We start from the raw sequence: 13,174 nt of genomic DNA, 5'->3' as shown, positions 1-13,174 counted from the left end.
AGCACCAGTTGCCCTTCCAGAGGAGCCAGGTTCCATTCCCAGTAGCCACAAAGTGGCTCACAGTTGTTTGTAACTCCCATTCAGGGAATATGACACTGTCTTCTGACCTCCAACAGCACCAGGCATGCATGTCTTACACGGACATACACCTAGGCAAAATACCCATTGACATAAGTAATAAGATTAAATATTTTAAAAGATGAGTTCTTGCCAGATGTGGACACACACACACACACACACACACACACACACACACACACACACACACACACTTGTCATCCCAAAACTCAGGAAGCAGGCAGACCTTTGTGAGTTTGATACAGACAACAGATGTAGCTACATAAAAGAGAAGAGGCTTCTAGCTTGAAGATCCATGTTGTAAACCCTAGTGCTTAAGGAGGAAAGTCCACTGAGAGAAAGTAGGTCAAAGGAAGACACCTAGGTGTTTTGATTCTCAGGAATTATAATATCAACCCAGAATGTGCATACCTTCTTCTGAAAAAAATACATTGAGATGTGTGCAGAATAATCACTAAACTACAAGGAATCACGTGTTTTGGCAAAAATTTAATGTATCTGATAGGGCTGAGTTATTATTTCTCATTTTAAGAATGTGTTCAGTGAGGATGTAATTTGGAGGTCTGGCTGATCTATGGGGCCTCTGGTAGTGGATCAGTATTTATCCCTAGAACAGTAATGGGCTTTGGGATCCCACTCCACATAGAGGGATACTCTTTCAGGATAGACACACAGGGGAGGGTCTAGGCCCTATCCCAAATGATATGACAGACTTTGGAGATCTTCCATGGAAGGCCTCACCCTCCCTGCGGAGCAGAAAGGGGAAGGGATAGGGGGTCGGTGGGGGAGAGGAGGAGAAGGATGAGGAACTGGGATTGACAGTAAATGTAAAACCAGCTTGTTTCTAATTTAAATTTTTAAAAAATGAAAAAAAAGAATGTGTTAAATTATTTATATAAAATCTTTGTTTTGAGTACATTTTAATGTAATAATAAACTTGAGAAGAGTGATTTAGTGAATGAAATATTCATTTTGGAAGCAAGAATGCATGCCCAAATAGCTACACAATATTTTGGTGAGAAAGCATTTCCCTGAGGTGACCTATGTGGTTACCTAAAGAAACTAAAGTTCATTTGGCAAATGGAAGCCTCCTGCTGACTTTTGCATCAAGCAGGATTCCAAACAATGTTGAGGTCATACTATAGCTGCTTCAAATGAGTTTTATAACCCCTCAAGATTCTTTGGCCAAATGCTTCTGCCTCTCTATTCATTTTTATATCCCGATTCTAAAAAGATACAACCGCATGATTATCCTGAAGGGCCAACCACCCTGAATTTCACAGTAGCCTCCTTTATGCTTTTTGTCATTCTCTGCATAGTTAGAATCACTAATGCCCCATTGGTTTGACTCACAAACTGTTTGAGCTCTGAGCTCTTCATTTTATACACTATTCTCTTTGGGAGAAACTGATTTTTACTTTTATGGCTTAAATTTTACAAAATATCAGCTTATGTCCCAAAAGCTATGGCTAAGAAATTTTTTAAAGAATTAATGAAGATATCATATGTTTAAGGACATTTCTGGTTTTTTTTTAACATATCTGCATTGACAATTGAATTCCTGAAATATCTGTAATGTCAAACTGAAGTGCTCTGATCTACACATAAAAAAGGTAGTCATGATTCTGCAACATCAATAACTATGATGCCTCCTTATATTGAAATTGCCAAAAGGATTTAAAAACGTATCTGCAGGGTAGTCATATAACTTCTTTAGATCTTAGTTTTCTCCTCTGAAAATGGAAAGGTTGAATGATTCGATCTCTTTAAATCCCTCACAATCCCAAACACTTTGACCTAAGTTTCCTCAGAGTAGGAAGAAGGACAACGCAAGCTACCAAGTGGGAAGGTAAAGGGGGAAGATTGGAAAGGTCACCGAGACGAAATTCACAATTTGGCACTAAGAAATGGCCTGGTAAGCAGTGCTGAGGACTGGTAAATGTTCTGAGTTTATCTTTCAGATTGAGAGACAGAGTCAATCAAAAGGATTAATTTTTGTAAGTTTGAAGGCCCCTAAAGAGTGGCAGGAAATTCAAGCCCCAGATCTTGAGAACCCCTGTTGCCCTGTGATGGTATCTGCCTCAGATGAGGGGCCAACTCCGACCTTTTTCAGCTGAATCTTGCCTGAATGCTTCTCTCCTACACCAGGACCTTTGAATTTCTGGAGAAAGGGGACCTCTGGCCTTAAACAGTCTATCCTGAGAGCCAAGACACAGATTTCTGCAGCATGCACAAACTTCTCACACAAAGAGTTAAGCCCCTTGCCATTGGCCTCTTTGTCCATGGTGAAGGCAAACCTGGATTGAAATTTTTACAAAATTCTTACTTTTTCTTACTTTTTCTTAATCCTCTTTATCCCTTTCAACTCATAATATGGAGGTAAAGAATGTAGAGTTTTTGAGGCTTACTCGGGAAGTAATAGAAATGCAATAACACATCAATCCATCCCAGATACACTGGGGAGGTGTGAATGACATCTAATGCCTAGGAATACCTTTGCCAAAACCTAGGTCATCCAGAGTATCATAAATGTGTTTCATACAGGCAATCAGTCTATCTCTCCTCTTACCCCGCCAGAGACTGATATTTGGATCATCTTACTGAAGCATTTGTTCTTTGAGTTTCTACAGAAGAAATTTTGGACATGACAATAAAAATTTATGTATAGGAGAGTCTCTGCTCTCTGGTCTCTTTAATGTATTACCCAATATCCATTCTTTTAACAATAAATGGAATTATTTGCATTATGAGCTTTTTCAAGGTGTTTTTCTTTTATATTCTGTACTATTAGGAATAACAATCAACAGTTATTAAATTTTAAAGTTGTGCAAGGCCTGAAACAACTTGAGTCATAGCTTTAATTTTCAGGAAGAGAGACTTAAGTTCATAGGAGGTAAATGTCATCAATAGCTACTAATAACAAAGGATTTGTGTCCTTTTCTTTTGGGCAGAAAAGACCTACCTAACTAGATGAGCACATAAAACTTTAAACAAAAGAGAACATGTGAACACAAGATAATCATATGAGACTTGCCTCATAATTCATCTCAAATCTAGCACACCCCAAACATATTTCTCACTAGAGTATCTTCGTTTTAAAGGAATAGTTAATCTGATTATAGAAATTTATGCATACTATGGAAAGAGATCTTTGTGGTAAGTGATGCCTTAAGATTCTCCGAACTACCCCACAGCAAGTCACTAAGTAGGAAGAAAAGATTTATTGAAACCAGAAAAGGGTATACAAGATCCTAGAAGTAAAAGAGGTGCATTGTATTTGTAGAAAAAATATCAATGTGATCAGAATACTAGGAATAGTATAAATTATGACTATCAGAGTGTTTCATTCAAGAAAGAAACATGTGTATGAAGCACAGAGCAGAACTCCTGGATCCAGTTGGAGAGAGGGAGGAGTGATGAGCAAAATGGTCAATACCAGGCTGGGGAAACCCACAGAAACAGTTGACCTGAAGAAGGAGGAGCTCATGGAACTCAGACTGACATCTGGGAAACCAGCATAAGACTGAACCAGGTCCCCTGATGTCAGTTCAGAGGCCTGGACAGTCTATGGGGCCTCTGGTAGTGAAACAGTATTGATCCCTAGTGTATGAATGGACTTTAGGAACCCATTCCCCATAGAGGGACACTCTCTCAGCCTAGACACACAAGGAAGTCCTAGGCCCTGCACCAAATAATCTGACACACTTGATGATTCCCCATGGAAGGCCTCACCCTCCTTGAGGAGCAGAAGGGAGTGGGATGTGTGGTCCATAGGGGCATGGGAGGATGGGAGGGAGAGGGAACTGGTACTGATATGTAAAATAAGATTGTTTCTAATTTATTTTTTTCAAGAAATGTTTTAACTGTTTTTTCTTTTATTTTGCATGTTGATTTACCAATTTCAGCACATCCATTAATTCATAATTTAGCTATATTGCCAAGCTGCAATAGTATGTTCCATTGCCCTGCCTCAGAATTCTAAATAGCTAAGAATGCCTATTTGTTGATATCAATCTTTTTTAGATTCCATGAGTGGTATTTATATTTCTGACTTAATTTATTCCACTTAATAACAACCAGGTTTGTCTTTGTCATCATCTCTGACAGATTCCCAAACTTTTTGTGGTTACATGAAATTCTAATATGAACACAGACTCTATTTCCTGGTAACTTTGCCTCAATAGACAGTTGGTTCTTCAGTATTCTGGGTAAAATTTTTTTGAATTTTTTTAATTTTGAATTGATTGTTTACATGTCAATCCCAGTTCCCTCTCCCTCCCCTCCTTCCCTACCCCCCCCAATTAACACCCTACCTATCCCATAGTCCGAATCCAATGATGTGTTATGATTTCCTATCTCAAGTAGTTTCCAAGAGCACCTCTTCATCCCACAGTTGCATTCCAATGCTTCACAGTCTGTTGGAAATTATTATTCATAAGCCTTTTACTATGCAAAGTGATTTTTAAAAGAAAGATGTAGATTTCAGACCTGGGACTTTCCTTACTGGAACATACCAGGAAAAATTGTTCTAGCTTTGACAAAGCCTGGGCATTCCACTATCTCTGAATGACTGCTTGCATTCCTCTAGAACACAGTTGCTCTTCCTGCTTTCTGATCACTTGTATGAATAATATGTGAGGAATTTTTTCAGTAAATTATTTGTTATTTTAATTAAAACATAATTTCATCATTTCTCCCTTCCCATTGCTCCAGGCAATCCTTCCCATATCCCTCCATCCAGCCCTTCCCATTTCTTCCCCTCAAACTGCTTGCCTTTTTTCATATATGTGTATATTTACACATATGTGTTAACATGTAAATAAGACTTGCTGCACCTATTCAGTGTTATCAGTTATTACTATTATAGTTCCTAGGTTATTTTTAATAAATTTATGGACATTATTTATATGAGTGCTGTGTTTATACCATTCCATTCTTTTATTTCTTCTTTCACTAATATCCCTGTGTCCCCACTGACTCTCTCTCATATCCACGAACATGTAGGAAACCTTCTCTGGCTCAACTTCTAAATGCCCCTCTGGGGAGGCTTCCTTCCTTCTTTTTGGATTGAGCTGTGATCACTTTGTTCTCTTCAGTGGCCCCTTGGATCAACTCTCCTAGGCTACAGAGACCCAGGAGACTATCTAATCTGAACCTCACTAACCAATTTGCTTCTCTTCATCTGTCTGCTCCAGGTAGCTGCCCAGATGGATTAGCCAATATCTAAGAACCTGGAGGCCTATCTTTGTGTTTTTGGAGGTGCCTTCAACTTTTATATGTAATTAGATAGACAGCCCCTCACTTAACATGGGTAAAGAATAATCTGCTGACCTCCCCGTGAAATGAGAAAAATACTCAATTCTGCTTCTCCCTAAGAATAGTGAACAAGTCCATCTCCACAGGCATGGATGTGCATCCAAGTTCCTCTGTATTGTCACCCTTCTTGTCTGCTTGTTAGCCAGGAAAGCATATGTGTTCATGCACATCTATGTATGAGAATGGTTGTGATTTCAGATATAGATTTCTCTCCTATTACCATTACCACTGTCTTGTCAACAAACAAGGAACATCTCACAAATGGACACAGCTCTTTGAGCTGTGCAGGAGGCAGAGTTCAGTAGTAGGCTGTACCTTTAAAAGTCTCTTGACAGCTGCCCTCAGAGATCCATGCCCAACCATTTTAAAGCAATCTTGATTCCAGAAGATGCTGACCCTGGAATTAGTATCCCATTTTAACACTGCTTCTTCTGCCCTCTCATTTGCTTCTGATGTTTCCTGACTTTGATGTGTCTTCAGGATTCCAATTCTGGTATCCATGCCATTCTGCTTCTGGTGTCTTCTGTCCTGACACCCTGTAATTGAACTTGGCTTATCCCTCCAACTTTCTCCTGCCTCCCAGAATGCTGTTCTTTTTCCCTGGTACTGGCCCCCAGAATATCTGTAGTTTACATATCTTAGTGTTACTGGTCTGGTTATGAATTTTCAGATTTAAAACACAAGAACTCATCTTGAATTCCCCAAAATGTAGCATACTCTATTTTCCATGACAATTTATTGATGACATAAAAAAAGACTCAGTATAGAAAGTGCAACTTATTCTTCTCATGAAATTGTCTATTAGAGTCTATTATAAAATTGTATAATAATAAATGTGTGAATTTTATGAGGGATTACTATAAATCTCAATAACCCAAAAACAATCCATAAATAGTATTAGCATTTGATAACTAAAAGCACTAAAGGGGATCATGAATACATTCCATCTTAAAATAATATTTTATTTTTTATTCTCTCATACAATACATTTCAACTGCAGGTTACCCTCCCTCTACTCCTCCCACCCCCCCCACCTCGCCTCTCTCCTAGGTTCACTCCTCCTCTGTTTCCCTTCAGAAAACAGCAGGTCTCCCATGGATATCAACTGAACATGACATAAGAAGTTACAATAAGGCAAGGCACAAACCCACATGTCAAGGCTGGATAAGGCAACCCATTAGTAGCGTCCAGGAAGCAAGCAAAAGAGTCAGAGACACCCTTCCACATACTCCAACTGTTGGAGTTCTACAAGAACACCAAGCTACACAAGCATAATACATTTGAAGAGGACCTAGCTCAAACCCTTGCAGGCTCTGTGATTGTTGCTTCAGTTTTTGTGAGCTCCTATAAATCCTGCTTAGTCAATTATAGGGACCATGATACCATGATTCCTCCACCCCACTGGCTCCTATAGTCTTTCCTCCCCATCTCTCATGGGGTTCTCCAAGATCCACCTAATGTTTGGCTGTGAGTCTCTGCATCTGGTCCCATCAGTTGCTGGATGAGACTTCTCTAATGACAATTGGGCTAGGAACTGATCTGAGTATTGCATAATATCATTAGGAATCATTTAATTGATCTTTTTATGCCACTCATGTTTGGTTCTACCCTAGGTCTCTAGGCTATCCAGCTTCCAGTTGCTGGCCATCCAGACAGTGTTGGGCATGGCTCCCTCTCACAACATGGACCTCAAGTTAGACCAGTCATTGGTTGGCTGCTCTCACAAGCTCTGAGTCACCATTGTCCCAGCACATCTTGCAGGCAGGACAAATTGTAGGTCGAAGGTTTTGTAGCTGGGTGGATATCCCACTGGAAGCCTTACCTGGTTACAGAAGATGGCCTGTTCAGGCTCCATATTGCCCATTACTTGCAGTCCTCATTAGGGTCACCCTCATAGATTCCAGAGAGTTTCCACTGCATGAGGTTTCCATATTATAAAAATGTATGAAATTTTATAACTATTATTTAAATTAGAAACAATCTTACTTTACATATCAATCTCAGTTTCTTCTCACTCTCATCCTCCCACCACCAACCCCCATCCCATCTGCATTCTGCTCCCCAGGGAGGGTGAGGCCTTCCATAGGAGATCATCAGTCTGTCACATCATTTGGGGCAGGGACTAGGCCCTCCCCTATGTGTCATGGCTGAGAGAATATACTTCTATGGGGAATGGGCTTCCAAATCCATTCATACACTAGAGATAAATACTGTTTCACTACCAGAGGCCCCATAGATTGTTCAGGCCTACCAACTGACCACCTTCAGGGGGCCTAGTTCAGTCCTATGCTGGTTTCCCAGTTGTCAGTCTGGGGTCCATGAGCTCCCCCTTGTTCAAGTCAGCTATTTCTGTAGCTTTCCCCAGCCTGGTCTTGACCACTTTGCTCATCACTCCTCCCTCTCTCCAACTGGATTCCAGGAGTTTGGCTCAGTACTTATCTGTGGGTCTCTGCTTCTGCTTCCATCAGCTACTGGATAAAGCCTCCAGGATGGTATTTAAGGTAGTCATCACTCTCATTATTGGGTAAGGACGTTTAAGGAACCCTCTCCACTATTGCTTAGATAATTAGTTGAGGTCATCCTTGTAGATCTCTGAACATTTCCCTGGTGCCAGAATTCTCTTTAATCCTATAATGGCTCTTCTGTTAAGGTATCTCTTTTCTTGCTCTCCTCTACTCATCTTCCCACTCAATCTTCCTGATCCCTCATGTCCTCCTCCCCCCTCCTTTTCTCCCCTTCTCTTTCTCTTAACTCCTTCTCCCCTCCCTGTCATTCCCCCCAAACTCCCGCCGTGATCCCAATTTGCTCAGGAGATCTTGTCCCTTTCCCCTTCACTGGGAGACCATGTATGTCCTCCTTGTTTCCTAGCTTCTTTGGAGATGTGGACTGTAGGCTGGTAATCCTTTGCTCTATGTCTAACATCATAAATGAGTGAGTACATACCACGTTTGTCTTTTTGTGACCAGGATACCTCACTCAGGATGGTTTCTTCTAGTTCCATCCATTTTCCTGTGAATTTCAAGATTCCATTGTTTTTTTTTCTGCTGAGTAGTACTCCATTGTTTAAAATGTATGAATTTTTATGATGAGAAAATACTATAAACCTCAACTACACAAAAATGACCCATAAATATTAACATTTGATAATAAAAACACTAAAAGTGATCATGAGTACAAACATACCATCTTAAAATAATATTTTTAATTGACAGAAAATGTTGGAGGGTTGGTTCATCAGGTAAGAACACTAGCTGCTCCTCCAGATGACCTGCATTTGATTCCCAGGATCCATGTGGCAGCTCAAAATCATCTGGAACTCTAATTCTAGGGAATCCTACAACCTCATCTGGCCTCCAGGAGCTCCAGGCACACACATGGTACACAGACAACATACAAGCAGGCAAATATTCACATAAAATAAAATTTGTAAAATAAAATAAAGCAATAAAACTAAAATCAATAGTAGAAACATTAAATATCTTAAAATTATTAGTCTTCAAATTCAATTTTAAATCTGCAAGACATTTATTGGGCTCTTCAATAGGTTTGATCTTTCTTGCATGTCAGATGCTTCATTTTACATGGACTTAAGAATATATCCAGCTCCGGCGGCCTGACCCCTACCAAGGTGAGTGTACCCTCTGCTCTTGCCTAACACCTGCCTACAGTCCCATTCACCCTGAATCTCTCTGGACCTGAGCCTGCTTAGAGAGGACTGGCCTGCCAAGGAGGAGCTCCCCGAGTCTGGGAACAGCTGACTCTTCCTTCCCCCTCCACAGGCCTGACCACTACCAAGGCCCCACCCCTACAGAGTGAGGAGAATACCAGGAGAGGCAAGACGATCCAGAGCTGCAGACATTGAAGGCTTAGCTCACACACCACCGGGTGCAAAGAGGAGATAGAGAGACCCCACCTGCACCCACTCGAAGAAGAGAAGGGAAGAAGACAGAATAAGAACACACTCAACAACAGAAAAACCAATATGACACCACCAGAATCTAGGGAACCCACACCAGCAAGATCTGAAAAGCCCAATACAGAGGAAGAAAAAGAGATGGACCTCAAAAATTGTCTTAGGAAGATGATAGAGACCATTAAAGAGGAAACAAGAAAATCCATTAAAGAAATAGAAGAAAAAAACAAGCAAAAAATTACATGAAATTGAGGAAAAGACAAACCAAAAAATTCAAGAGATAAACAAATCTCTTAAAAAATCTAAAGAAAGCCAAGAAAAAAACAACCAAACAAGTGAAGGAAGCACTCGAAACAGTTCAACGCATGAAAGCTGAAATAGGCACAATAAAGAAAACACAGAACGAGGGGCTGCTAGAAATAGAAAGGCTGGATAAATGATCAGGAACTAAAGATGTGAGTGTAACCAATAGAATTCAAGAGATGGAAGAGGGAATCTCAGTTATTGAAGACTCACTAGAGGATATACATTCATCAACCAAAGAAAACCTCAAGTCCAACAAAGCCCTAATACAAAATATCCAGGAAATATGGGACACCATGAAAAGGCCAAATCTAAGAATAACAGGTATAGAAAAAGGTGAAGAAATACATCTCAAAGGTACAGAAAACATATTCAAGAAAATCATAGAAGAAAACTTCCCCAACCTACAGAAAGATATGCCTATGAAAGTACAAGAAGCTTACAGAACACCAAACAGAATGGACTACAAAAAGAAGTCCGCCCCCCCCCCGACACATAATATTCAAAACACCAAATCTACAGAATGAAGAGAAAATATTAAGAGCAGCAAAGGAAAAAGGCCAAGTAACATATAAAGGCAAACCAATCATAATCACACCTGACTTCTCAATGGAAACTCTGAGGTCTTGGATAGATACCCTACAAGCACTAAGGGAAAATGGATGTCAACCCAGACTACTGTACCCAGCAAAACTTTCAATCACTATAGAGGGAGAAAACACGATATTCCATGACAAAAACAGATTTAAACAATACATATCCACAAACCCAGCAATACAGAAAGTTCTGGAAGGGAAACTCCAACCCATCGAAGATAACTACATAACCTAAATGCCCTTCCCCTATAATGAGACTGATGACTGCTTTTTATGCCATCCTAGAGCCCTCATCCAGTGGCTGATGGAAACAGAGGCAGACATCCACATACATACACTGAACTGAACTCTGGAACCTAGTTGCAGAGCAGGAGGAATGAAGATCAAAGGGGTCAGTACCAGGCTGGTGAAACCCACAGAAACAGCTGGCCTGAACAAGGAGGAGCACAGACTGTTGTCTGGGAGTCCAGCACAGGACTGATCCAGACCCCTGAATACGGATATCAATTTGGAGGCCTCTGCACTCTAGGGGGCCCCTGGTAGTGGATTAGTATTTTTCTCTGGTGTAAGAAGAGACTTTGAGAGCCCATCCAACGTGAAGGGATGCACTCTTGCCCTGGACACGTGGGGAAGGGTCTAGGCCCAACCCAGGATGATGTGGTGGACTTTGTGGAGCCCCTGTTGACGGCCCTACCCTGCCTGGGGAGTGGAGGGTGGATGGGGTGGGGGGTAGGTCGGGGGTGGGGGAGGAAGGATGGAGGTGAGAGGAGGGAGAGGGAGAAGGGATTGACATGTGAAGCAAGCTTGTTTCTAATTTGAACTAATAAAAAATAAATAAAAATTTTAAAAACCTATGCACAAGCAAAAAAAAAAAGAATATATCCAGAAAGTAATCCCCTATGACAATGTGTTCAAGGTTGCTTTCTCTTCTATCAGGTTCAATATAACTGGATTTATGTTGAAGTCTTTGATCCAATTGGACTTGAGTTTTGTGCAAGGTGATAGATATTGATATATTTCATTCTTCTACATGACAACATACAGTTATACCAGCACCATTTGTTGAAGATGCTTCCTTTTTCCATTGTAAAGTTTTGGTCTCTTTGTAAAAAATCAAGTGTTCATAGATGTGTGTGTGTGTGTGTGTTTATGTCAGTATCTTTGATTGGATTCCATTGATGATTCACATGTCTATACCACATTGTTTTTATTACTATTATTCTACAGTACAGCTTGAAGTCATGGATGATGATACCTCCAGAGATTCCTTTATTAAACAGGATTGTTTTTGCTATCCTGAGGTTTTTTCCTTATGAAGCTGGGTATTGTTCTTTCAAGGTCTGTGAAGAATTGTGTTGGGATTTTTGAAGGGGATTGTGTTGAATCTGTAAATTGCTGTTTGTAAGATTACCATTTTTACTGTTAATCCTACCTATCCATGAATATGGGAGATCATTCCATTTTCTGATATCTTCTTCACTTTCTTTCAAGATAACACCAGTATCACAAACACTGAGATCAACAACTAATAATTGGGACCTCCTGATACCGAGAAGCTTCTTTCTATAAGGCTAAGGACACAGTCAATAAGACATAATGACAGACTAAAGAATGGGAAAAGATCTTCGCCAACCCCACATCTGACAGAGGGCTGATGTCCAAAGCATACAAAGAACTCAAAAACTAGACATCAAGATACAAAATAATCCAATTAAAATTGGGGTACAGATCTAAACAGAGAATTCTCAACAGAAGAATCACAAATGGTGGAAATACACTTAAAGAATTGTTCAACACTAGTTGAAGAGAGGGAGGAATGAAGATTTGAAGGGGTCTGTACCAGGTTGGAGAAACCCACAGAAACAGTTGGCCTGAACCAGGGAAAGCATATCGACCCCAGACGTTGTCTGGGAGGCTAGTGTGGGACTGATCCAGCCCCCTGATCATGGATGCCAACGGGGAGGCCCCTGCACTCTGGGAAGTCTCTGGAGGTGGACTGGTGTTTTTCCCTGGTGTGTGTGGGGGGACTTCGAGAGCCCATCCCACGTGAAGGGATGTGCTCTGTCTCTGGACACACGGGGAGGGGCCTAGGCCCAGCACAGGAAGATTTGGTGGACTTTGCAGAGCCCCATTGAGGGCCCTACCCTTCCTGGGGAGTGGTGGGTGGATGGGGTGGGGGGTAGGTTGGAGGTGGGGGAGGAGGGATGGGGGTGAGGGGAGGGAGAGGGAGAGGGGACTTACATGTGAAAGAAGCCTGTTCCCTAACTTGAATTAATAATAATAATAATAATAATAATAATAATAATAATAATAATAAAGAATTGTTCAATATCTTTAGCCATCAGGGAAAGGCAAATCAAAATGACTCTGAGATATCATCTTCCACCTGTCAGAATGGCTAAATTCAGAAACACTGATGACAGCTTATGATGGAGAGGATGTGGAGTAAGAGGAATACCCCTCCATTGCTGGCGATTGTAAAAACTGGTACAGTCCCTTTTTAAGAGAAACTTTATGGTTTCTCGTAAAAATGGAAATCAATCTGCCTCAAGACCCAGTTATGCAAATCATGGGCATATACCCAAGGGATGCTCAATCATACCACAAAGACATTTGTTCAACTATGTTCATAGCAGCATTATTCATAAGAGTCAAACCTGGAAACAACCTAGATGCCCTTCAACTGAAGAATGGATAAGGAAAATGTGGTACATTTACACAACAGAGTATTACTCAGCTGGGAAAAAAAAATCTGTCTCATGAGATTTTTCAGGCAAATGGATGGAACTGTAAAAAAAATCATTTTGAGTGAGGTAACCTAGACCCAGAAAGACAAACATGATATATACTCATTCATAAGTGAATATTAGGGTAAAGTACAAGATAACCAACCAACAATCCACAGCCCCAGAGAGGCTAGATAACAAAAAGGGCCCAAAGAGTGATGCATGGATTTCCTCCTGAGAAG

The sequence above is a fragment of the Cricetulus griseus genome, chromosome 6 (assembly GCF_003668045.3).
Source record: "Cricetulus griseus strain 17A/GY chromosome 6, alternate assembly CriGri-PICRH-1.0, whole genome shotgun sequence".
Taxonomy (NCBI): Eukaryota; Metazoa; Chordata; class Mammalia; order Rodentia; family Cricetidae; genus Cricetulus; species Cricetulus griseus.
The sequence above is the reverse complement of the archived record's forward strand: the minus strand, read 5'-3'. Positions refer to the sequence as shown.